The 26523-nt window shown below is 35.4% G+C and overlaps 1 long non-coding RNA gene across 18 annotated transcripts in view; it reads right to left on the bottom strand.

Moving 5' to 3' along the window:
- The window catches only part of LOC119871961, a 325713-nt gene that overhangs the window by 87883 nt on the left and 211307 nt on the right, over nt 1-26523 (bottom strand). For 8 of the 18 annotated variants that reach the window (XR_005360141.1, XR_005360142.1, XR_005360136.1 and 5 more), the window contains 3 exons: nt 3981-4048; nt 3074-3245; nt 433-2815 (listed from right to left, as the gene is read on the bottom strand). This is a non-coding gene — a long non-coding RNA (uncharacterized LOC119871961). Of the gene's footprint in view, nt 1-432; nt 3246-3980; nt 4049-26523 lie in introns of those variants that run through there. The other 10 variants (XR_005360126.1, XR_005360125.1, XR_005360124.1 and 7 more) reach the window with 5 other exon arrangements.

The following is a 26523-nucleotide window of genomic DNA, read 5'->3' on the forward strand; positions in this document are numbered from 1 at the left end:
TGGTTTGGGATGCCTAGGTGGCTCAGTGGTTGAGTGTTTGCCTTTGGCTTAGGGTGTGATCCCGGAGTCCCGGGATCAAGTCCCACATCGGGCTTCCTGTGTGGAGTCTGCTTCTCTCTCTGCCTATGTCTCTGCCTCTCTCTCTCTCTCTCTCTCTCTCTCTGTGGCTCTCATGAATAAATAAAATATTAAAAAAAAAAAGAAATCTGATGGTTCAATACATGAATCTGAAAAATAAAAAAGTATTTTATAAAAGTTATGGTAGTAAGTACTTTTCATTTTTTTTTTTTTTTTTTTTTTTTTTTTTTTTTTAGTAAGTACTTTTCAATATGAACACAACAAAGTACATGTATATACACTTAATAATGACAGAAGAGACCATGTACCAGCAAATAAATGCAGATAATGAATGTTATTTCTCCATATGCTTACCTTCTAATCTGCTCCTAGTATGATTCAATGACCCACTGTCTATACTCTGGCCACAGAGGTTTTTAGTTCTTCCAAGCAGCCAAATTTCTTGTTGTCTTAAAGTTTACTGAATATATTTCTCTACATGGAAAATATTTTCTCCCTCTTTTTGTCTAATTTCTCTTCAATTTTCAGCATTCACCTTGAAGTCACTTTCTTCAGGAAGCCTTTTCTGACATGATCAGTTACTCCTGGTTTACATTTTCATGGCACCCTGTATGTTTCTCTCACAGAATTTACTATGATTGAAATGAAAAATATAAGGGCAGTTTAGGGCAGATTATCAAAAATGTTAAGGTTTCTTAAAGGGCTCAAAATCATTGACTCAAAAAAGTTACCAAATTAAGACAAGGATCAGCCAAGTAAGCTGACTTAGTGAACTTAAACCTAGTTAATGAAAGGCATTTCTCTTTTGAAGACATCTCTGAAAGCAGAATTATATACCTCCAGAGGAATTTTAAAAGCATCTGACTTCCATATTAAATATCTTACACATCCAAGAAAATATAATGTATAAAATGTTGCACATAGCAGGGCACACAAAACCAACCAAAATGAGAAATCCCATTTTATTGTCTTCAAATATCCAGACAAATAGATAAGGTGTCTGCTTCTCTAAGACATACCTTGCTTTAGAAAGGAAAATCCATACACAAATAGCAAGTTGGGTTCAAACTTTTTTTTCCAATTGAATACAAAAATTAATACTTTAGAGTCTTTTAGTTTCTTGTAAATTTTTAGGCAAAGAATTTGGGTGAAGAGACTGAGAGGAAAAGCTTTGTCTTTCATGAATATTTGGAACCTTAATTTCTTTTAAATAGCACTTGACAATATTACCAGGGAGCACTTATAGGAAAATATACAGAGCTTCCTTGGCAGTGGGGTTGGAAGAGCTGCTTTCCCCATGTCTTTCAGACTCACTTTGTAAATTATGTGAAACACTTTTAGACAGACACTGGCACTCATAAATTATACAGCTCATTTGCATATTCCAGTCATGAGACATTATGCAAAGTGACATGATTTGCATAATGGATTCCTCTTGTCGCTTCACTTGCTGCATGCTTTTAAAAAACAAAATGAAATAAAATGAAAGCATGAAAAGGTGAAAGCATCGTTTCCAGCTTCGCCTGTCTCCTTCCCAACTACAGTATCAACTGCTTTCATTTTCTACAGGGGAAGGGGTGAAGGGGACAGAAAGCAAAAATCTACAAACATACAAACAAAAAGAGCTTTCACATGAATTTTGTTCTTAATTACAATGTACCTACTTTCCTGGTGAAATCTTCCATCATAAATAACTCATCTGAGTCAAGAGGAATGAGAACAAATTAAAACACTAAATACAGAGTAAGAAACTTTATGGAACTTTTTCCTTAAAAAATTTTTTTTCTTTAGGGGTGATATTTAGGGAAAGGGTAGCCTTCCTCCTTGTAAGTGAAAAGAGGCTTCAAGGATTTTCTTCTTATTGGAAAAAAAGCATATTAAGGATGAGATAAATGGGCTAGGGGAGGGATTCCCCCCACCCCCCCAAGAACTTCTGAAGGGTTTTCCTGTTTTGAAAGATGGAGGGAGAAGAAAGACAGAGTGTGCTTTGATTATTTAACAAAATATAGAATGTCTATATATACTGTAAGGATGAGGCAGTACCATGTCGACTTCTATCGGCTCTACTCCAATAAGCAGGCAACGTTCCCTCAGCAGTTGCCAGTTTTGCTGCGGGCTTTCCCTGCCCCCCTGCACCAGTGCGAAAGGCAGAGTGTGCCAAGCGGCTGGCGTCTGTACCCTGTGGGAAAAGTTAACTGTAATTCTTCGGCTTTTAAAATCAATTAACCCGTGTGTTAATTAACGTCAAGTCGACGGGAGGAGGAGGAGAAGAAGGGGAGGGAGGGAGGAAAGAAAAAAGCTGCAAGGGCGGATGGCAGAAGAGTTGGCACAGTGCCATCCATTCAGGGGCAACGCCACAGTTTCGTGCGATAGCAGCAGCGGGTATATGTTACGAGGGCCCTGTATGCGGGCCAGGCAGTGCGGTAAAGCCAAGGGAGATTATCCAGACCCCCAGGAGCGAACAGAAAGCAGCAACCGAAGGCGCAAGTGCCAGGATTACAGCCTAGGCTGCTCCAACTATGAGCCCTTCCTCGGACCCAGGGACTCGGCTACTTGGGGTTTGGGGGTCTTCCACACCAAAGAGGCACAAAGCTGACTTTAATCACTTTCTTCCTTTAAACTTGATTCTGCCGCAGTGGAGCCAGCACAGCGGATGCTTTCACACCCAGCAAGACAAAGGCCGTCGTCTCCGCCATGACACTGTTCCGTTCCAAGCAGAGGCCAGGATCTTGGACTCCTTGAAAAATCAAAAGGAAACAAGGAAAACAAACAACAAATACAGCAACAAACAGAAAAAATTAACAACCACCAAAATCGGGTGCCCATTTGCCCATGCCAGGGGTGATCTGGGCATCTGTTGCAGCAGAAGGCGCTTGTGTGGGGCTATTTCTTTTTCTTTTCTTTTTTTTTTTTTTTTCTTTTTGGGCAAGCTGTTGGTTTGTTTGCTATTCAACTTCGTTTATAATTAACTTAAAAAAAAAAAAAAACAACTCACCATTCAGCCTAGTCAACAACAAACAAAGAGAAAAAGCAGACATCGGAAGAGAAATGCCATAGGAAGCGGCATGAATACATGCCACAGCCGGTGCCACTTGCCATTCGGAAAACCTCAGGGAAAGATGCCAATTCTACAGCTCGGAAGAAGGCAGAGAAGGGAGCATAAAGATCTACAAATAGAAATCATAAGGAAAGAATACTGCTTATACAATCCTGGATTGCAATTGCACACAGCATCTGCTGGGAGAAGAGAGGGAATATTTAAATGGAGACATAGATGGGTATAAATTGAAAGATAGGCACCTATCGATTGGATATAGACACACTTGTAAGGCTGTATGTGTATATAAATACACATTATTTTCAGACAAATTAAACATTTAGATATGTATATATTTTTGTGTTATAGGTATGGGTATGTATATAGGTGTGTATGTTTATGCATATATACACATACTGTGGGATGTATGCATGTGTGAGGAAAAGGAGAGGAGGACAGAGAAGGAGAGAGAGGGAAATGTGTGTATGTGCATGTATGTGTGTGCATACAATCCCACTTTTTGACCCAGGTATACACAGAAGACAAAATAAAAATCATACTCCAGCAGCAAGCAGGCAGTCAGAGATTTATCTACATTCACTGCTATCACCAGGGAGATGAATGGGGCCGATCTGAAGCCCTTTTACAAGATCCACTATGGGAGTGAAGGAGGAGGAGGGATGCCACACAGACATGCACAAACTTGAAGGCAGAGGGATTTGGAAGGTGCTACTTAGGAAACCCTGGTGGCATAACGCAGGGGAGAAGAAGGGGAAAGAAGGGGGAAGAGGCTTGTCTCTATGTTTTAGGTGGTCGTTTAAAAAAAAAATCTGAAAAGGGGTTTCAGGAAACGGCTGGTACTTACGTTGTCTGCGTTGCTGTGGATCCTGAAAGGTGTTCTGTTGGCACCAGGCACTGAGCCAGGGGCAGGCGCTGGAAACAAAAGAGAGAGACAAAAAAAAAATAATAATAATAATAAAGTCATTCTATGGGAATATTAATTGCTGCTCTTGTGGATTTTACAAAACACACAAACTGTTTTCTTTTTCTTTCTTTCTTTTTTTTTTTTTAAATGTGGATTGGCGCGTGTCCCTTTCGCATGGAATATACAAGTAGTATGGGATTTACAGCCCAGTACGGGACTCAGGATTAACCGCGCTGGCATCTTTTGGGCATATTCTTCCTTTTAATGAATGAGCTTTCGCTGTTAATGAGGAATAATCGTTTGGCTAATGAGCTTTGAAACATTAAGAGAAAAGAGGTTTTTTTTTTTTTTTTCCCCGTTAATCGCTCTGGTGTGACTGCATGGATGGATTACAAAAGACAGCAATAGGAACGCAGTACAAAGGGGGGGAACCTCTCCTGGAGTGGGAGAAGCATCGAGATGGGTGATGTGTCCCTGCACCTTTCCTTCCTTCTTGCTCTTTCACTCTCTCTGCCAACTGCTATGGGTTTCCATAACTCCGCAATCAAAGTGGATGGTCGGGAAGGATTATTACAAAGAGTGAAGCCTCCGCTGTTAATGTCTCCAGTGTTTAATCATCATACAGTAGAATGGTTTTATGCATATTTCATTTGCATATCATTAAACTGTGTTAGCGAGGGGCATTCAGAGCCAGGAGAAGTACAAAGTTGGGGAGAGAGGGAAGAAAAAAGGTCCCTATGATGCTTATCTTCAAACAGGGACTTGTTCCATGATCTATCTTCTACTTTTGCTAAAATCATTATGACTTGGAAACCTTTGAAGTTGGATACAACCTTGGATTCTTCTAATTCCTGCAGAGCGGTATATTTTTAAAAACAGCAGAAATGTTCCTGCACTAGACAATTAAAGGAATATAAACTCCAGTGGGTTGAAACTAGTAGCTCTTTGGGGAATGCAGTGGCAGAGGCTTCTACAAATACCAACAGTTAAAAAAAAAATAAAGAGCATCATATTAAAACAAAAGAAAACGAAGACAAGAAATATTAACACGTGGATTATAGTTTCTTTTGGGGGGTAATGAACTAAAGAGAATGAAGAAGCCATCGGTAATTTATCCCTTCATTAATGAACAGTCACCTTTTTGTATGTGTTTGTTTTTGTCCTTTCTTTTAAGGGGGATGTTGTCACTTTCGGAGCGATTAGTCAATTATTTTGTAGCTCTGATCTTTTTCTCCTGCACCCGACAGGAAAGAAAGGTGGTGGTTAGGGAATATGTGTGTATTGGGGGGATTTGTGGGGAGAGAGGAATACAGTGAGTTCTTTGTAGATGTAATACATGCACAACATATTAATTGGGAGCTTTTAAAGCTCCCTCAATAGGCTATTTCATTCCTGGTACAACAGCAGCTGGTTAGCCACTGTTGGTGACTCTTCAAATATCACTTTAAGTATTTTTATTCTGTCACTGTTGTTGTTGTCTTGTTTTGTTTTTCCTTGGTCAAGAATGAGAATATAATGTCATCTCTTCTTTATCAAGTGTCTTCTCTTTTCCATCTTCTTCACTTCCAATTTCCAAACTGCAAAACAATGTTGGTTTAATATTGAATCCTAGTGCAGAGTCTAACTGGCACAACTTGATTTGGAAATGAGATGCTGTTTTATATTTAAATTATCCCCACTCCTCCCTTATCCTCCAAAGCTTTGTCTCTGTTATGAATATTCAGATGAGGCATGATGTGATTACACTGTACAATTACTCCTATCCATAGTGGTGGCAGGGGCTGCTGGGGAGAGAGAGAGCCAGACAGCCTCCAAGCCAATACGGAGTTTGTTTTCGGTATTTTTCCTATCTCCTTGGCGCTGCGGCACATGCAGATGTCGCTGTTGTTCTTTATAAAGCCCTAATGATATGCAAAAGCATAACGACTCGGTTTGGATGCAAAGCATCAGCGAAATATTATGAATGTCTTTAAGAAAAGAGGAGAGAAAATCCTGACTGAAGGAATGTCCACATAAATTATTTTTATTTAAATGAATTCAAAGGATGGGGTGAGGGCAAGTCAGAAGGAGTCACATGGAAAACATGCATAATATTAATATGCATAAAGAGTTCTCACCGAGGAGAAGAAGCTCCTCAGTACAGCTCATGGGACAAACTGGTTCATTAGGAAATAGCTCAGAGCGACTACAGCATTTTGCTATTTCAATTTTTTTCCTTATTTTAAATGAAGAGTCAGACAGATGTGTTTTCTTTGCATGGCAGCATCGAGATGGATCCAATCTGTGAAATTTGCTGCCCAGATAGCATTTCTAATGGAAACTGGAACTAAACAAGGGCATGGATATGGAAGGGAGAGGAGAAGAGAGAATACACGAAGAGGAGTATGTTCAGAGCCACAGCATAATGTTCTGTAGTGCAGGAGGTTTTCAGAAACCATCTTTCCTTCATTAGTCTCAGATGGGGGCTCCTGTTGCAGGGAGCTATCAGGGTTTACAAGATGAGCACCGAGACAGGCCCTTCTAGGTCTGAGGCTGAGGAAAGCAGCGGCAACTTGGTGCCTGTCCCCCACCAAGCTGTCTACAGCTCGGAAGCCAAAAGCACAGCTACTCCTAATTTGGGGATGCAGTAGAGTGCTCCTGGTCCAGGTATTCGTGACAGAGGGAATTCTTGGTGCTATCCTAGTATACATTGCTAAAGAGCAGATGGAATCAACTGAGTGCTTACGCAGGCCTGATAATGTCATTGCCGCTTCATTCTCAGGGTAAAGATTACTGTGGTTTTCTGACATTTTCGGAATGTTGAAATTACCAGTGTGGATTAGTGCATGTTTATGATGAATAGAGATGAATAAGTAGTGAATGAGTCTATTGGTTGGATTCAAAACTGATAAAATATTTGGAATAATACGAATAGCCTCAAAAGATTAACAAAGAAAACTGAAGCAAGAAGCAGCAGTCGGAAAAAAAAAAAAAGAAAGAGAGAGAGAATTCATTACTTCCTTGGTCAGGTATACATAGTTTAAATTATTTTAATAATTCAGGGTAAAACAATTTTATACTGTTTAAATTACCTTAAGACAAAGACAGTTTTGCTCTGATCTATGTTCTTGTACAAATGTCTACTTGAACTGGACTCTATTTATACATGAGCATGTAAGCATAATCTAAATTCTGCTGTTCTTCACCCATTAATCTTCAATATTTCCATTTATGAGTTTCCCTTATAACACACACACACACACACACATATTCTCAACTGCTACATGATTCTCAACCGGTAAAGTGTACCAAACTACAGAGTACAATGAATGATTAATTGGAGAATGGCTATTTAATCTGAATCTGAATCAAACCTTTAACCTCTTATCTTTTCCATCTTTGTTGACAGAATTATGGCTGTTAAATATTGAAACAATGCATGCAAAGAATTTAGTATAGTATTGCATGTAAACACTAAATAACATTATATTTTATTGTTGCTATATTATTACTTTAGTGTGTTGCTTAGTATTTGAGAAAAATAAGGAGAAGGAAATAACATTCAATCTTTTCTAAATAGTGATGCATGGAAAGGTTTAATGAGAAACCATTAAATAGGTTTCCATGTTGGATAAAATGTGAATGATCAATAATCAAGTCAAACTATAGCTTATATGAATACAGTTCATAAAAGACCCTTGAAAAGTTTCCTTTAAAAATATATGTGTAATTCTGAAATGATGATCGTGCTGCATGAAATCTACAGACTGATAAGAGAGTTCTATCATGGTTGGTGTAGACAACTATGGTAACTCAGAGATGCTCATTATTTACCACATTGACAGGTCAATGCCAATTTTCAGAACCTTTTTTAAAAAAAAGATTTTTGAATAGGTAAAATATTATTTTTAAATATTAATAATTTAAATAATATAGAAAGCAAAAAGTCTCTCTCTAGTCCCCCATTCTAGCTATGAGTTTTTAACCTCACTTCCAAGTTGGTAATCACTGTGCTGGTCTCTTGTTTATCCTTCCAGACATAATATGTTATACACAAATATTAATATGATATTAATACATTTTCCCTCCCATTTTTTGGTACACAAATGGTAGTTTTAAAAAAGGTAATTTAGAATTTTTTACAAATGCAGTAATCTCATCTGTGAATAGCCTGCTTAATGTCTTCATTTGCAGTAATCATGTCCATTAAATTTTGTCTTTAAATTATCTTATTTTATTGGTGAGGACGTCTAGTACCATGTTGAATAGAAGTGGTGTGTGATGAGAATGAACATTTTTGCCTTGCTTCCAATCTTAGGGGACATCATTGCCTTGTTTCTGAACTTAGGGGAGAAAAAAATTCAGTCTTTCATCATTAAGAAAAACACCTTTATCAAGTAGAAGAGGTTGCTAAGTTGCCAAGAATTTTTAAAAATCACGAATGGTTAAATTTTGTCAAATGCCTTTTCTGCCTCTACTGAAACAAATGACAGCTTAAAGTTGTTGCCATGGTGAAATTCAATGACTGATTTTCATGTTAAACCAACCTTGCTGTCCTGGGACAAATGCTACTTGGTCATGATTGACTGATCTATCAATCATGTATAAATGGATTGCAATATTTGATCTGTTAATATTTTTTGTTAAGGATTTTGGAATCCATCCTATTATCCATGAGAAATATTGGTCTCTAATTTTCTTTTCTTAAAATGACTTTGTTTGGTATTGTTAACAGGGTCTTGCTGACTTTATGAAATGAGTCAGAAAGTGTCCTCCTTCTCTATATGCTGAAAAAGTTTGTGTAAGATTGTTATTTTTTTGTCCTTAAATGTTGGATAGAATATACCAGTGAAGCTATGGGGCCTACAAATTGTGGGCAATTTTCCAATCATAAATTGGATTTTTAAGAAAGTGATCTAGAACTTCAGATTTTCAGTTTCTTGTGTCAATTTTTTTGCAACCTGTTTTTCAAGGAATTTTTCCATCTCATCTTAGTTACCTTGACTGGAACAAAGTTGTTCAAATATCCTGTTATTATCCTACTTCTTTCCTGTCAAAACTTCAGTAATGTCCCTCTTTTTTTTGTGATATTGGTGACTTCTATTTTCTTTCCTTTTTTTTTTTTTGGTCAGTTTTAAAAAATCAATTTTATTAGTCTTTTCAAGGAATCAACTTCTGTCTGTTAATTTTTCTTTGATTTTTACTCTTAATGTTATAATTTCCTTTCTTAAATTTTGGGTTTAATTTGCTTCTCTTTTTCTAGATTCACAATGTTGAATCTTAGATAATCTTACACTTTTCTAATATAGATGTGTAGAGCTATATGTCTCCAAGAATTGCTTTAGTTGCAACCACATACTTTCATAGAATGTGTGTTTGTTATCGTTTATTAGAGATGTAAAACAATTTCTCTTGTGATTTCTAATCTTGCACACCTATGTTTAGACATATGTTGCTTATTTCCAAATATTTGGTTATTTTCTAGGCATCTTATTACTATGGATTTCTAACTTAACGCTACTGTATTCAGGGGATGTATTCTGCAACTCAAGACTTTTTATGGCCTGATAAATGGTCTATCTTTTTGAAATTCCATGGGTACTTGAGAAGATATTCTACTGATTTCCTGTATTATACAGTTGATTTCTAGTATCTTCTGTTCTTACCTTCTTCCTTCTACCTTCTTTGGGTTTCCTTTCTATTCTATTTCTGATTTCCTGAGAAAGTAATCCTATCATTGATTTTCAGCCTATTTTTCTTTTTAAACATTTGTTTAAAGGCTCTACTTTTCCCTCTATGCATAGCTTGAGATGTAATTCCTAGGTTTTCATATGTCATATTTTCATCATCATTTGGTTTAAAATATTTCCCAATTTACATCATAATTTCCTCTTAGGCCTATAGGTTATTCAGAAGTGTATGGCTTAAGTTCCACACCTTTGAGCATTCACAAAATTTTTAGTTATCTTACTATTATTGATTTTCAGTTTCTTATTCTTGATTTCCAGATTTCTGTCATCAGAGCCTACTTTGAGTGATTTAAATCTTTGCTTTTCAGACTTGTCTTATGGTCAATTTTAGTAAATATCTACTTGAAAAAAAGAATCTTGCCATTGTTGGATACAGTGTTCTACATATAACTAAGTTATGTTGGATAATTGTTTAGTTCACCCATATTCTAATTGATTTTTTTGTCTGCTGGTGTATTTGTTTTATTGGTTACCACAAGAAGTGCTAAAGTCTTATACTAAGATGCAAATTTGTGTATGTATTTTTTAGTTTTGTCAATTTTTGCTGCATATATTTTGTGACTATGTTATTAACTTGCAAACAAATTAAGAATGGTCTACTGATCCTTTAATAATATCTCCTGCCTTAAACTCTACTTTGTCTAATATTAATATAGTTACTCTAGTTATATTTTGGCATAGCTGGATTTTAAAAATCTTGTTACTTTCAATTTTTGGATTTTATTTTTTTAGTTGAATTTTATCTTTTTTTTTTTTTTACATTCTCTTAAATTTTTTTTTTTGAGTTTAGTTCACATATAATGTTAATTTCAGGTGTACAACATAGTGATTCAACTTCTCTTTGTGTCATGCTATTATCTTTTATTCAATCTAACAATTTTGTCTTTTAACAGAATTGAGTCCACTTATATTTAATGTAATTATGGATATACCTTAAATTATATACATATCAACTTATTATGTTTCCTGTTTGTTCCACCTGACTCATGTTCTTTCACTCCTCTTTTGTGTTCCTTTGGATTAATAAAATATTTTTTTCTTATTCCGTTTGTCTTTTAGATAATTAGTAATACATTAGTCTCATTTTTTAACCCTCTTCATCTTTTATGTTTATGTTAACATGTGTTTTAATTGCTCATGTATTTTAAATCTCACATATTTTAATTTTTTTATTGTGTAGTCAAAATTCATTTAGACTTACCAACATATATACCTTGGGCATTGTTCTTTGTTCATTCCTACCTGTCCATGTTCCCTTCTGGGACTGCTTTTCTTCTAGCTAAAGAACTCCCTCTGGTTTTGGGGAGCAGGTCTGCTGCTCATAAGTTCTCTCCATTCTTGTTTGTCTATAAAGTTAATTCATCTTCAGTTTTGAAGGATATTTTAATTGAATATAGAATTCTAGATTGGCAGATCTTTCAGCATTTAAAAGATGTCATTCCATAGGTTTTGGGTCTCCATCATTTCTGTTGAGAAGTCAGCCGTCAGTCTTATTGTTGCATCTATAAAATAATATGTCTTTCTTTATCTTCTTTTATTTTCAGTTTTATTGGTGTGCCTTGGTGTGCTTTTCTTTGTATTTATCATGCTTGGACTACCTGTGGCTTGATATCTTTTCTCCCTTCTGGAAATTGTTGGTTCTTATCGGTGTAAACATTGCTTTTACTACAATCTCTCTTTTCTTTGTAGGATTCCAATTACACATTAGACTTTTTTAGTATCTTTCATATGTATCTTATACTGTTTATTTTTCATTTTTAAAAATCTCTTTACACTTTGGCTTGAATATTTTTTTACTGCTCTATCATACAACAGTCTTCTCTTCATCTGTTTCCTATCTGGTATTAAATCTAATTATTGGTGCCTTAATTTCAGTTATTGTGTTTTTTTTCAGTTCTAGAATATGTTTGATTCTTTTTTGTGAGTTGCAGTTCTTTTGTTCTCTAAAATGTTATCATTATGGAGGTAAATAGCTATTTCTGATAACTCCAATATTTGGTTTTCTGTGAGTCTGTTTTTATTGTCTGCTTTCTTCCTCCCACTTCTTTTGGTTCTAATTCTTGATATACATTCCTGGACAGTATTAAATTGATGCCAGATATTGTGTGTGAAAATTTTACAGGCTCTGGGTGATGATATCCTCTTCTGAAGAAAATGGCAGAACAAGGGGAGATCATCTCAATCTAGTTAAGTGAATAGGTTGATTTAAAGCTCGATTGTAGTCTTTGTAAAGCTCAGATTATATCTGGTTCACCTCATCTCCTAGGTCCCATTTCCTTGACAGCTCTTGAACTCCAATTTTTGTCTTCCTAGCACTGTAAGAATGATGAAAACTCTATTTAGCTTTCAGTAGCTTTCTGATCTACTTCTTAGCATCTTATCTTAAATAAGGAAAACTGAAAGTTTGAGATATACTCTGATTATAGAATTCTTTTGAAATAATGCCATCAGAAAAGGAAGTGAGGATATTTGTTCTTTGTGAACTTGTGTTCATTCCTAGTAATCAAAAGTCCCTTTTTTAAGAATTTACAAAAAAAATAACGTACATACCTGATTTCACAATTAAAATGTAATACTTTTAAACATTGGGAATGACTTTTTTCCTCTTATTCAGGCTTTTGGCACATCTCCCAATCTGTATATTTTCTTAAAAAACGTGTGATTCCTCAAGGCAACTGCAGACGTAGTTTCATAAGCTTACTGCAAAATATCATAGTACCTTTGAAAGTAATATATCTGGGATAGGACACTTGAATTCCAACAGTTAGTTGTTTTCTTTTAATCTCTGCCCAATCTTGGGCTAAAAACCCTTACCCACAAATCTTATTCTTGTCTTTTTTTATTTGAAGCTCATTCTTATTGATAGAGGAAAAAAAAAAAGAAGAATAATTCATTCTTTCTCTCCCTCAGTCCCTCCTATTCTTTTAGTAATTTCTTAACAGAACATCAAAATTCTGCAGCAAGTCTATCTTTTACTTTTCCCTAAAAACAGCTCAAAAATTCTCTCTTCTATGTTCTTCTTTATATCTTCTATATTCATTTATATCTAAAATTGATCAAATAGATCCTTAGAAATTGCATTGTTCTTCTTCACCTTATCCTCCTTGCCCTTTCTCTGCCAGATTTTAATTTTATTTATCAGTTACTAAGTTCCCAGTAATGTACTTAATATGTCTCAAACTCAGTGAAACAGAAAGACACAGTTGTGCCTTAAAGATTGGTATGTAATATACAATAAGTCAATTACAATATAATGTGATATGTGTTAGATGCAATTTTAGTGTTATTTTGAAGGTCCTCCTATTTTTCTTGGGTTATCTTTTTTTTTTTTTTTTTTTTTTAATGGACCTGGAGCTCAGGTTCAGGCGTCTTTTTTTTTTAAGTTTTTTATTTATGATAGTCACAGAGAGAGAGAGAGAGAGAGAGGCAGAGACACAGGCAGAGGGAGAAGCAGGCTCCATGCACTGGGAGCCCGATGTGGGATTCGATCCCGGGTCTCCAGGATCGCGCCCTGGGCCAAAGGCAGGCGCCAAACCACTGCGCCACCCAGGGATCCCTCTTGGGTTATCGTTTTAGAGATGATGTCCCTGAGGTTATATTTACCCTTAATATTATATTTAAAAATCTGTCTTTCTGAAGTCCAGGATAACATTGTCCAAAAGAACTTTCTGCAGTGATGGAAATGTGATGTCTAATAGGGTAGACACTAGCTAGTACAAATGAAAAACTGAATAAAATATTTAATTTTATTTAATTTTAATTAAAGGGTCTAACTTATTAGACAGGTAGCTGTAAGGCATCTGATTATGTCCAATATTCCTCATTTCTGGATATTTTAAGCTCTAAGATTAAATGACTACTTTCTTCCACGGTTCTTTTTTTTTTTTTTTTTAATACCTCTCTGAGAAGTTCTCACTTGTTGATCAAAATTAGGCTCATATAATCAGTCTCCTTATCATTTTTTCCATCTACTGAGGATGTGAATTATCAGTAAGGTAAACCAGGAATCTATCAGAAATTCTACTTGTAATACGATGAAACTTTGAGCATGCATTTGAATAGTTGACTCTATATGATCATTATATCATGAACTTGTACTTTTTTCAGGATCTGAATCAAGATTGCTAGATATATAATCTTTACTTGGCTAAGTAAATTGTAGAATATCTACCATAACGATACCTATTTTTAAAAAAGATTTTATCTATTTATTCATGAGACAGAGAGAGAGAGAGAGAGAGAGAGAGAGGCAGAGACACAGGTTGAGGGAGAAGCAGGCTCCCGCAAGAAGCCTGATGTGGGACTTGATCCTGGATCCTGGGATCATGCCCTGGGCCAAAGGCAGACGCTCAACTGCTGAGCCACCCAGGCATCCCAACAATACCTATTTTTATACTTACTTCTGATACCTATTTTTATGCTTACCCAGATGCTTTCTACCATGTTTCCACTCAAATTTTGTCCCCTACTGACATAATAGCCATTAATGAATGCTATGTCTAAAGTTAGGAATGTAGTTTGTGATCATGGAGAGATTACAATCAACTGGCCAATTTAGGGATTAAAAATATGGCTTTCAACTCATTATCACCATGCTTTTATGTGCCTCTTTATGTGCGCAAATAGATACATAGATAACATATATCTTTCATAACTTTGCAGAAAACAGAAATAGTATTTTCAGAAGGTTAAAGTAAATAATTAATGAATGGAGCATAAAGAATTTAGTCTTGTGAAGTAATGGATGTCCTACATGGAGAATTAATTAGTTAAAAGATTTGAAATTTTTATTGGGTTTTCAGAAAAAAAATTTAAAATACTGTTTTAATAGAATTAGCTGTTGTGTTTTCTGAAAATGTATGAGAGGTAATAAAGAAATCATCTGGCTTCTCATAATATCTTTCAAATCTAAGCATTGTTTGTATATGTGTTCACAGCATACATGAAATATTTGAACTGATTTATAGACAGGGACTTAATTTTTTTTCCCCTAATAAAATATGTCTGGTTGTCGATATTTTAGTGGCCATCAAAGTGTTGAAATAATACTTTACGCTATGGATTAACATAAAGCTAGGAATTCTGTAATGTGTAGCTATAATTATGATGATTTCTGACCTCAAAAATATGTTAGTAGCTTTCCCATGGTCTTTTTGGCAATTATTTTAAGAGATTCTAGGTGTTGTCAACACTATTTAAGATAATCTTATTTAAAAACTTTTAATACTAAAAAATGTAAGATTAAAAGCATATAATTAAGGAATTAGTCACATTACAGACTAATTCTTCACTTTGATATAGGTTTCACCCAGAAATATTAAGTTCTTTTATACATTAAAATAGTATTGTATTTTTAGAATTTAAAAAATTATTTATAATTTTTTAGGAAAAGGTTTGTTATACAGAGTAAAATATACCTATATTTGGGATAAAAATCCATACTTATTGATAAGGATTTATAAAGGTGCTTCAAATTAATTACTACTATTATAATTATACCTTATACTTATCTAGGATTTTATAATGTACAAAGAACTTTCAAACACACTATTTCTTTTAAAAGAAAGGTATCACGTGAATACAAACTGACACTAAATTTTTGTTCTTTGAATAATGACACTTTTAAAATGAAAAAAGAAACTATGTCTATCATTTTACAATATGAAAACAGCACTTGTTTTGCTGAGATTCTCAAAAGGCAATATGGCCAGCCACAGGCTTTGGAGTCATTAAGACCTATGTTAGAATCCTAGTTTTATTTACTTACTAGCTATGTGTCCGTCCTTGAGCAAGTTACTTAACTTACATATGCTCTATTTTTCTCATCTGTGAACTTTAAATTCTAACTTATTTGAGTAAGATTAAGGGAAAAATGTTATATATCCTAAAGCAATACCTAGTATACAGTAGGAACTCAATCATTAATAATAAAGATAATAATAGTTACTATTATTATTCAAATTATCTATTCTTTCTCACTGACCTTTATAACATTCCAATAAAACTGAATATGCAAAGGAAATAATTAGATATGAGACAATGATTGCTCAAATATAGATCAAGTCAGGAAGAGAGTTAGAAGTAAAATCGGATTCAGAAGCAAATTAGATACTACAACCAGGGGAAATGGAACTCATTAGGGAATCTGATATGACACCCACACAGGTTTGAATTTATGATGTTTCAATAGGATAGAAAGTTATACTGATAGTATCATAGGTAATTCTGTTTTAGAAAGTGTAAAATGGAAGCACATGTGTGATGATGTCAATGTTGAATGAATGAAAAAAGAAAATGGAATAATATTTGTGAAATAAGGAAGAGTATATAAAATGAGGCAGGGTGCATGGAACATGAGGCTGGAATAATCTGACTTGTATAAGCAAATTATCTCACTTAGATCTATCATATGGATTATGAAACAAGGATAAAAGCTTGACCTACACAAATTTTGTTTAAAAAAGCTCTGTTCCACAGTAAGAGACCCTAATAAGTCTTCTCATAAATGTGTGTTGTCAATTAAACAGGGAGCATCAATTTAAAGTATTTGTTGCTGAAAAAAACCCATCATTATATAAACAACTGAAATTCTATGTCCTATTTGTATAAAATTAATGCCATCTTTGCATCAACACTTGTTTTGATTTTGTCTTGATGTTTTCTTTACATTTTGACAGAGAATTAACATTATTTGAAGGTCCATTATATAGGTGTTCATATAAACGATATATTTTTATTATACTCATATTGCAGATATGAAAGATCAGGTGAAAAGCCTAAAGTAATAGCTAATACATGGTGGAAGTAGCATTTAACCAGATTTTTTTTTTAACTTGTAAGCAAATGTTCTACCCTCATTCGTCTCATGCTTTTCCAGATTAAATATACTAAGTTCTAGTAGAAAAAAATACACACACACACACACACACACACACACATATACATACTTAAGTGAAGGCAGTGTGTGAAAGAAATGTAGAACTGAGTTAATGCCATGGGATAATGCATGTATATGATTACCGGTAGGCACCAATGAAACATTATTTGTTTAGGCATTCCCAATTCACCCTCTCTGCCCTCCCCCAAAGGAGTTCACAATTTTTAGGGGTTCATAAATTATATTGAAATATCAAGGAAGAATAATAGTAGCTTACTTGAAAACATCCTAACAGCTGTGCAGGGCACACAATATGCACTCAATAAATGTCTGACTTATCCAATTTAAAAAAACGAGTCATTAAATATTAAAAGTCATTTCATGGCATAGAAAGCAAATCAGCCAACATTCAAAAATAAAGTACACAGTTATAAAGAAGACAAGAACACTAAGGTGTTGGTATATTATCCCTGACTATCTTTTATGATTCCCCTAGACAAAGGATGTCAAAGCAAAGAGGGAACCGTATTTGCTCATTGTAAGCATACATTTAGTCTACAGATTTAAAGGCTATTTTGCACACTTGGTCTGTAGAGAGACAGGTGATTGCTCTCTGTTACAATTCCGAAGTCCCATATTCTTTACCTCATCAATTTGCAGCTTGGTAGGTGTGAGGGTAAGGGAAGAGTTATACTGGACTCCCAGGAGGCAAGGGGCTGTTTCTCTGCCTGTCATTCTACCAACCTCCCAGAATAAATTGCTACTTAGAAAAAGGAAAGTCAAACATTTATGAAACATATTGCTATTTAGAAAAAAAAATAAGAATTGTTTTGCAAATAGTAGCACTATTAAAAGAGGGAAGAGAGAACAGCATCAGTCATTTTATATTACATATAAGCAGTTTATTAAAGAATTAAATATTTATAGACTATAAAGCAAGGCAGGCGATGAGTCGCAAACAGCTTGCTGAGAAGTACATTATAAAACAATGAGTCTGTCAGTGATTGATAAAGAATGGGGAGTGCAAATGCTTTATAAAATCCCTAAGTTAGCTATGAATTTCTAGACTAGGACACAATAACCAACAATGTCACACCATCCCAAGCTGTTGTATTTGTTAAAAGCCTTCAGTGAACAAAATGTATTCTTCTGGTTTGATCCTTTCCCCACTATATAATATAGGGGAAAAGATGCAAAGCACACAGAGCTCCTGGACAAGGACTTTATGGATACAGTTACAAATTAGCAGATATTAGATTTAGGGGCACCTGGGTGGCTCAGCCAGTTAAGTGTCTGCCTTTGGCTCAAGTGATGATCTCAGGGTCCTGAGATTGAGCCCTGCATCAGGTTTTCTGCTCTGAGGGGAGTCAGCTTCTCCCTCTCCCTCTGCCTGTAGCTCCCCTGCTTTGAGCTCTCTCTTACTCTGTCAAATAAATAAATATAATCTTAAATACTATTAGATCCACATACCCACACAACTTACTTTATATTTTTCTTTTTTCCCATTAAATGAGGCTATGGAATTTTGAAGAAAGAGATCCATCCCTTCCTTACAGAATTATACATTAGAGATCAGATCACTTTATCTAATCCCTTTAGTTCAGAGAGGGGGTAACTGAGCTAAAAAGATGGTTAAGTGATTCATTCGTTCACACAGCTACTTAACAACAGGATCAGGATTAAAAGTTGGGCCTCCTATTTCTTAGATCAATATTCTCTCCATAGCATCACTTCTTTCTCCAATCCCTTTTAAAAATTAGAATTCTGAAGTTTTCTGTCCACAAAATCATTCCTCAGTTAGGAATTGTGAATTCTTTTCCTCATAAAGTTATATTTCAACGCAGTTTGGAAAATGGTTTTGTGAAGAAAGATAAAAGCTGTAAGTGGATAAAACTTTATATATTCTCTGAGAGAAATGAAGAATATAATCTGCCTATCCAAAGTCACTCCAGAGTTTGAGATGATAGGATACTATCAGTGAAATGCTGGCTCTTTCTATGATAAACTGGTGATAAGGCTTTCTTTCATGCACTAACTAGCTGGGAGGATGGAATCTTTTTCATTCTTTTATGAAAATGACTGATCAAGACCCTAAAAGTGTTTACAATTTTAAATGCCAGAGGAAGTCATTTCTTCTTGATTTTGTGAAAGTAATAAGCATCTATATATTCTAGATATACTAATTTGGAATTCTAGTCCTTTCTGTTCTCTGCCTTCAAATTTAAACAGTCATTTGATTTCTACATAATTGAACTTGAAGTTCCAGTTGCTCTCTGTAAATTGAGCAGCATACACACTGTGAGTCAAATAAAATTATGTATCAAATCCTTCGTGCCTATTCAGAAGCAAAAGCACTAGGTAGTTTGTAAAAATCAAACCACTGATGCTCCTGCCCATAACCACACCAGTTTTTTTTAAGGATTTTATTTATTTATGAGAGACACAGAGAGAGAGAGAGAGAGAGAGAGAGAGGGAGAGAGGCAGAGACACAGGCAGAGAGGGAGAAGCAGGCTCCATGCAGGGAGCCCGATGTGGGACTCGATCCCGGGTCTCCAGGATCACACCCTGGGCTGAAGGCAGGCGCTAAACTGCTGAGCCACCTGGGCTGCCCTCCACACCAATTTTTATTTTTTTTATTTTTTTTATTTTTTATTTTTTATGATAGTCACAGAGAGAGAGAGAGAGAGGCAGAGACACAGGCAGAGGGAGAAGCAGGCTCCACGCACCGGTAGCCCGACATGGGATTCGATCCCGGGTCTCCAGGATCACGCCCTGGGCCAAAGGCAGGTGCCAAACTGCTGCGCCACCCAGGGATCCCCCTCCACACCAGTTTTAAAAAATATTTATTTATTTATTTGAGAGAGAGCAAGAGCAGAGTGAGTGAGTGAGCATGGGAGAGGAGAAGCAAAGGGAGAGGGACACAGAATCTTAAGCAGACTCCCAGCTCAGTGCAGAGGTCCACATGGGACTTGATCTCACGACCCTGAGATAATGACCCGAGCCAAAATCAAGAGTCAGACACTTAAATGATTGCACCACCCAAGTGCCCCTTACCACCATTTTTTAAGTATAGCAATTCCTATTAAATTAAATCACAGAGAGAAAATCCATTTGAATATATTCAGATGTTTTTTTTCTAGAGCATGATTCAGAGGCTTCTTCACGAAAAAGAATAACAACTATTTTTGGTATATAAGTTTCCTCATTCCTCCAATTCTCACCAATACAGAAAGGCAGCTACTTGTGTCTCAAAATTTGGCACTGCTAGTATAATAAAAATGAGTGATATAGAGGATAAAATGAACACTAGTTGGTATTGTAAGTACTAAAGATAATAATGTTCGGTTAGTAGTTGGGAATAACTTTATCTTTTGAGTAGAAATAAAGATATCCATATATTAAGGCAAATCACTCTATAAAACAACAGAAGCCACTGTTCTCTGCAATTTTCCCTTCTAAAGTTATCCTAAGATGGGAGATATCAAGGATATTCAATTTATTTTGTATAAGGTACGAATGAGTGTATTTATAGTTAGAATACTATTTTAAATGTCTTGTAAAGAATTAGCTCAATTGCAAGGCACATAGGTGGCTGAGTCAGTAAAGCATCTGACTCTTGTCTGACTCTTGATTTCGCCTTAGGTCATAATCTGAGGTCTTGAGATCAAGCCCCCCTCCAGCTCTGCACTGTGTGTGGAGTCTGTTTTCTCTCTCTCTCTCTCTCCCTCCCCTCCTCTTGTGCTCGTGCGCAAGTGTATTCTCTCTCTCACAAAAATTAGCTCAAGTGCTTAAAATAAAAATGTAAAAATTCAAAGTTAACTCTGTCAGAAAGCAATCTACAGGCCAAAGACACAAAAAATGAATACCAGAAACAAAACAGAGAAATAATTAACTAATTAAGGTGAGTCAACCTTAAGAAGCCAAAAAATAATCCATTATGTTAATGAGTGCTTTTCTTAAGTGTTCCCTGAAGAGTTTGGTTCAGTGTGTTGCAGTAGCCAAAATCGTAATTAAAAATAAAATGCTGGAAGCATTGAAAAGGCATGCTATATGAGAATGAATCCACAAAGCAGCTTCTTATATGGAAGTAGGGTACACTCATGCTTGATATTCTATGCGTAGACCTGAAACCTTAAAAATACATTAGGGGTTCCTGAGTGTCTCAGTTGGTTAAGCATTGGTTAAGCCTTTGGCTCAGGTCATGATCTCTGGGTCCTGGGATAGAGCCCCACATTGGGCTCCCTGCTCCGTGGAGAGTGCTTCTCCCTCTCCCTCTGCCCCTTGCTTTTTGCTTTTGTTTGATCTGTTTCTCTCCTCTCTCAAGTAAGTAAAATCTTTAAAAAAAGATACAACACTGAATGTCACTAAAGTCAATGGGGCTAGTGAATTGGGAGACACACTTGAAATGATTAGGATGCTTCAGTCTGGAGAACTGAGAATAATAAAGGTTCTGGACAGGATGAAAGCTGATTTACGAAATCCTAGAACTAGGGGCATCTCTTGAAGCTTAAAAGTGGTAAACCTAGAACACACATGATGAAATGAAACTGAGGATTACTTGATGTAAGAAAGGAAAAGTTTCAGAAATTGCTATCTGAAGGAAAAAAAATAGGTTTTAAAGCAATTCAAACACATAAAGGTATGTTAAATTTATAATATGTTATTAAAGGGAAACTGGGATGTTTTCTGGATTGACAACATAGCACAGTGTGTTCTTCAATTCTATTGGTAGGAGGAGTCAAACTACTAGGATATTTTTAGTATGACAATCTTGCATTATAGATGTTATCTATAATCTTCTTTGATTTTCAATGGGGAAAAAGTAAGTATGATTAAGTACATTTAATCAATGCAAAATTTAACAGAGCAAAATCTAACAGCTTTAGAAAAAAATCAAAGATTAGGATGGTCCTACTTTGTGATGCAAACAATAATAAGCTTCAATGTTAAGATCTCTTCCAATAATTTTATAAATCAAAATTCTATTGCAGAAAATAGCAGCTAAAAGTTGTTGCTATTTGGTGCCACTCTGAAGGAATTTATTAGGACTCAGTTTCTGTATTTTCGCATTATAGAACCACAGTTCCAAAGGGTAACTGATATATATTTGTGCGTAGTACAGAAAAATAAACCCAGGATGTTAACAGGACTGAAAACCAGCTCTTTTACCATCTTGGACCCAAGGTGTAAAGATCCATTATAAAAGGAGATGTGTTAATGAAGATAGTAAATTAGTAGGTTTGAGAATCAATTTCTTGAGTCTTAAAGGTTTTCAACTCAATCTGATGAAGATAAACTCACTTCTGTGAAAATAAAAAGCACAAACTAAACCTCTAATTCTTGGGGCTGTTATGAGCTCTCAAAGACAGTTGTTAACAACTAGATAAGCCAAATGTCCATAGATAACTGAAGACCTTAGATATTTTTCTTTCTTTTTTTTTTTTTTTGTTGTTGTTTTTGTTTCTCATTTGGCCCTTTAAAGAAAGGCTGTACTTGCTTGTTTGTCCCTAGGAAAAATTAAGTATCAGGATAAAGCTATTGTCTCTAAAGAATGACCGGCAATGTCAGGTTTCTCTCTGTAAACTGAAACAGAAGGACGCGTCTCATTCCCAGTAGGTCTCAGAGAAGGCTATATAAGGCAGTTAATTCTCATGTACACATGGTAAGAAGGGACAAGCTGTGTTCTATAGAGTTAATCCTCAGAGAAAGATATGGATCCTCAGGCAATGTTTGCAAACAATAGATTCCAAGAGGTGCGTGGATAAGCCAAATGGCCTATGTGTAAAGTGAGCACCAGCATATGATTAACTGTTTGTGTATGACAGTGTAATCAAACTTCTGCGTGCGTGTGCATGTGTGTATGGCCATTTATTTTTAAATACATCAAATCTGTAAAATATTAAGATAGAGAAAAAGAACACCTGACATAGAGGATTTAAAAAACTACCTTAATTATTGACACATGATATATGATGAAGAAAAGTATATTTTAAGGAATTTAATACAAATGACAAAAAAAATAATTTAACTACCATATAGATGATTATTATTGCTACTGTTATTCTTGTGAAGAAAAAAACGAGCCACTTTTTGGTATCTCCATTGTTGTTATCAGAGTTTACCTCAATTATTGCAAAAGCCTCCAAAGTGGACTCCTTGTTCTCATTCTTGCCTTTCTATGGTGTATTTTTTAGCATAACAGCCATAGAAATCTGTCTGTGCCACTGCTCTGCTTAAGAACTTCTAGTGTAGTCTCATCTCATTCAGAGTGAAAACCAAAGATTTTACAAGGCTCTATACAATCTAGTCCTACATTACATCAAAGATCTCACCGACAACTGCTCTCTACCTTGCATGCTCTACTCTGCACGCTGGCCTCCTCAAAGTTGCTTCCAACTCTTACCTCATAGCTCTGACAGAGCCATGCCCTCCTCTTGGTATATCACTAATTATTAGGATTTTTTCTTCATCTCCTTTAACATCATCTTCTCCTGAAGCCTTTTCTTCATACCCTATCTTAAATAGACATTGTTCCATCTCAGCATTGTTCCATATTCCCCTTTATTGCTTTCTTTTTCTCCAGAATAGTTATCTAACAGAAATATAATTTATTTATCTAATTTACTCATTTCTCCTTACTAGGATATTAACTGACAAGGACAAAAATTTTGTCTATTTTGTTTACTGCTGTGTTCCCCAGTGTTTTGACTGTGCCTAGCATATAATATGCACTTGATAAATAATAGTTTAATCAATGGAAGGCACTGCAGTGTAGAGTTTAAGTCTTTGAAATCTGACTACCAGGGCTCAGGATCTGGCTGAACCACAACCTGTTTTCATAAAACTTCCTTTTCTGTTCTATTAAAAGGGGGAAAAATGATGATTCCCACTAGTAGTGTTCTTGTGAGAATTAAATCAGATGGTTCATCTAAAAGCATTTAACAATTTCCTTGGATAACCAATGGAGTTACTAGTATCAGATTTGCGTTATATGTTCATATTCTGCTTTCCCCGCCCAGGTTGTGGTCTGGAAAGTGCCTCCACACAGAAAGCTGGGGGTGATTACAGATAAACTGGACAAAATATAGGAAATAAATAAGGTAAGCCCCACAATCACCCCAACGTTCTGTCTGGAGGCACTTTCCAGACCAAAGGCTCAGGAAGAGGAACCAATAAGCAAAGCCTGACAGTTTCATGTAGTTGAGGAAACAGAAAAAAAGTTTAGAGTAGCCAAAGCACCTGGATTTTTTCCGGGTACCCAAGAAGAGGGTGATTCAATGAAGAAGAAATCCAAAAAGCTGCGTAGTTATTCCCTAGAGCAATGGTTCTCTAACTTTTTGGTCTCAGAGCCTCTTTAACGCTCTTAAACTCTTAAAAATTGAGGACCTCAGAGATTTTATTTAGATGGATTATATCTATTAATATTTAGTTTATTAAAAATTAAAATGTAAATTTCTGAAATATTTGTAATATTTATTAATTCATATAAACATAAAAGCCGGGCAGCCTTGGTGGCTCAGTGGTTTAGTGCTGCCTTTGGCCCAGGGAGTGATCCTGGAGACCCAGGATCAAGTCCCACATCGGGCTCCCTGCATGGAGCCTGCTTCTCCCTCTGCCTGTGTCTGTGCCTATTTGTGTCTCTCATGAATAATAAATAAATAAATAAATAAAACACATAAAAGCCATATATGATGTATTTCTATGAGAAATAACTAATTTGTGAAAACAAAAATTACAAGAAGAGAGTAGCATTGGTTCACTTTTTTCTTCTTTTTTTGTGATTTTTAATTTTCTGGTTTAACAGAAGACATTTGGGTTTTCAAATCTACTCCTGAGTTCAATTTGTTTCAGTACTTTATATCATGTAGACTCTGAAAAATCCATCATATACTAATGACTCAATGAGAATAGAAAGGCAAATATCATCTTTGTGTAATAGTTAATAGGATAGTTTTGAACTCATGGGCTCTGGTATGATTATATAGTAGTTTTATATTTACAGACTTCTTTTTTTTTTTATAAATTTTTATTTATTTATGATAGTCACACACACAGAGAGAGAGAGAGGCAGAGACATAGGCAGTGGGAGAAGCAGGCTCCATGCAGGGAGCCCGACGTGGGATTCGATCCCAGGTCTTCAGGATCGTGCCCTGGGCCAAAGGCAGGCGCCAAACCGCTGCGCCACCCAGGGATCCCCAGACTTCTGAAATCTATTAGAGAATCACAGGGGGACTCTGGCACTTTTTTCCTAGAGTCTTTGACAAAATACTAAGTTGATTATGTGTAGGGTGAAACTTCATAGGACCAGGAGAAGAACTACCAGGAAACTAAATTTAATAACTTTCAGAGCTCATATAAGATTGGAAGACATCAAAATTCTGACCAGCTAGCATAGAGAGACTTGTTGACTATGTAGCATGTTCAGCAAAGGATCATGTCTTAAGGTAATAGTAGGGCTAACTTAACTGTTGAATGAAGACTACTTTAGACTGACTAAAACAGCCTTTAAAAACAAGCCTCAAAAGCATCAAACTAATCCATATGTAATCTAGCTGCCTGATAATATATGTTTAACACACTTTAATAGAAGACAAAAAAATCTAGACCCTACCATAATACTCATTCAATTAAAAAAAAAACCAAAAACAACAAAAACCACGAGATATGTAAAGAAGCAGGAAAATGTGACTCAACACCTAGTTGAAAAAGTCAGTGAGTATAAGAAAACCTAGAAACAAAACAGATGATGGCAATACATGAACTTTAAACAACTATTATTAATGCGTACAAAGACTTAAAGAAAATACATGAACATAATGAGGAAAGAAATGGAAGATAGAAATAATAACCAAATAGGGGCACATGGGTCAGTCAGTTAAGCATCCAACTCTTGATTTCAGCTCAGGTCATGATCTCAGGGTCCTGAGATTGAGCCTCATGTTGGGCTCCATGCACGGAGCCTGCTTAGGATCCTCTCTTTCCCTCTCCTCTGAACCCACCTCTAAAAAGATTCTAGATCTAGAACGATGTATTATTCAAAATGAAAAATACACTAGATGGGCTTAAAAGGGGAGCACCTAAGGACACAGCAGTAAAAACTATCAAAACTAATGCACAAAAAGAAAATAGAAAAGAGAAAAAAATGATCTGAACCTCAATGACATGCAGGACAATAGCGACTGATCTAACATATGTGCAATTAGAATTCCTGGAAAATGAAGAGAGGCATAAAAATATATTTGTTGGAGTACTAGTTGAAAAATATCCATAGTTGGTGAAAAGTGCAAAGTCACAGATTTATTAAGAAGTTCAATAAATTTAAGCAAGATTAACCCAAAGAAAACCATACCAAGGGAAAACGTAATTGAGTTGTTGAAAATAGCAATAATAAGAAAATCTTAAAAGTAGCTAGAGGAAAAAAGATATATTACAGAAAAGTAGATAGAAAAAGCAACAACTCCTGATTTCTCTTCAAAATCAATGAAGCTACACACACACAAAGGAATATCTTTAATGTGCTATGGGGTAGGGGGTGGGGAAAACTGTAAACGTGGAATTCTATATCCACCAAAAATAACCTTTACATGTGAAAGTGAAATAAAAACATTTGCAGATAAACAAAAGTTAAGGAATTCAATTCCCAGAAGACCTAAACTAAAAACAACAACAACAAAAATAGTTAAGGTTCTTCAGGAGAAGAAAAATGACAACAGATGGAAATACGTACCTATGGAAGAAAATGGAGAGCAAAAGAAAGTTTAAAGTGTAAATAAATATAAAAATTATTTTATTTTTAAATCTCAGATTTATAAGATAATTATTTAGAACAATAGCAAACTATAGCCCCAAGAATCAGATTGGTCCCTGTTTTGGAAAA

This window comes from Canis lupus, chromosome 5, assembly GCF_011100685.1.
Source record: "Canis lupus familiaris isolate Mischka breed German Shepherd chromosome 5, alternate assembly UU_Cfam_GSD_1.0, whole genome shotgun sequence".
In the NCBI taxonomy this organism is placed as follows: Eukaryota; Metazoa; Chordata; class Mammalia; order Carnivora; family Canidae; genus Canis; species Canis lupus.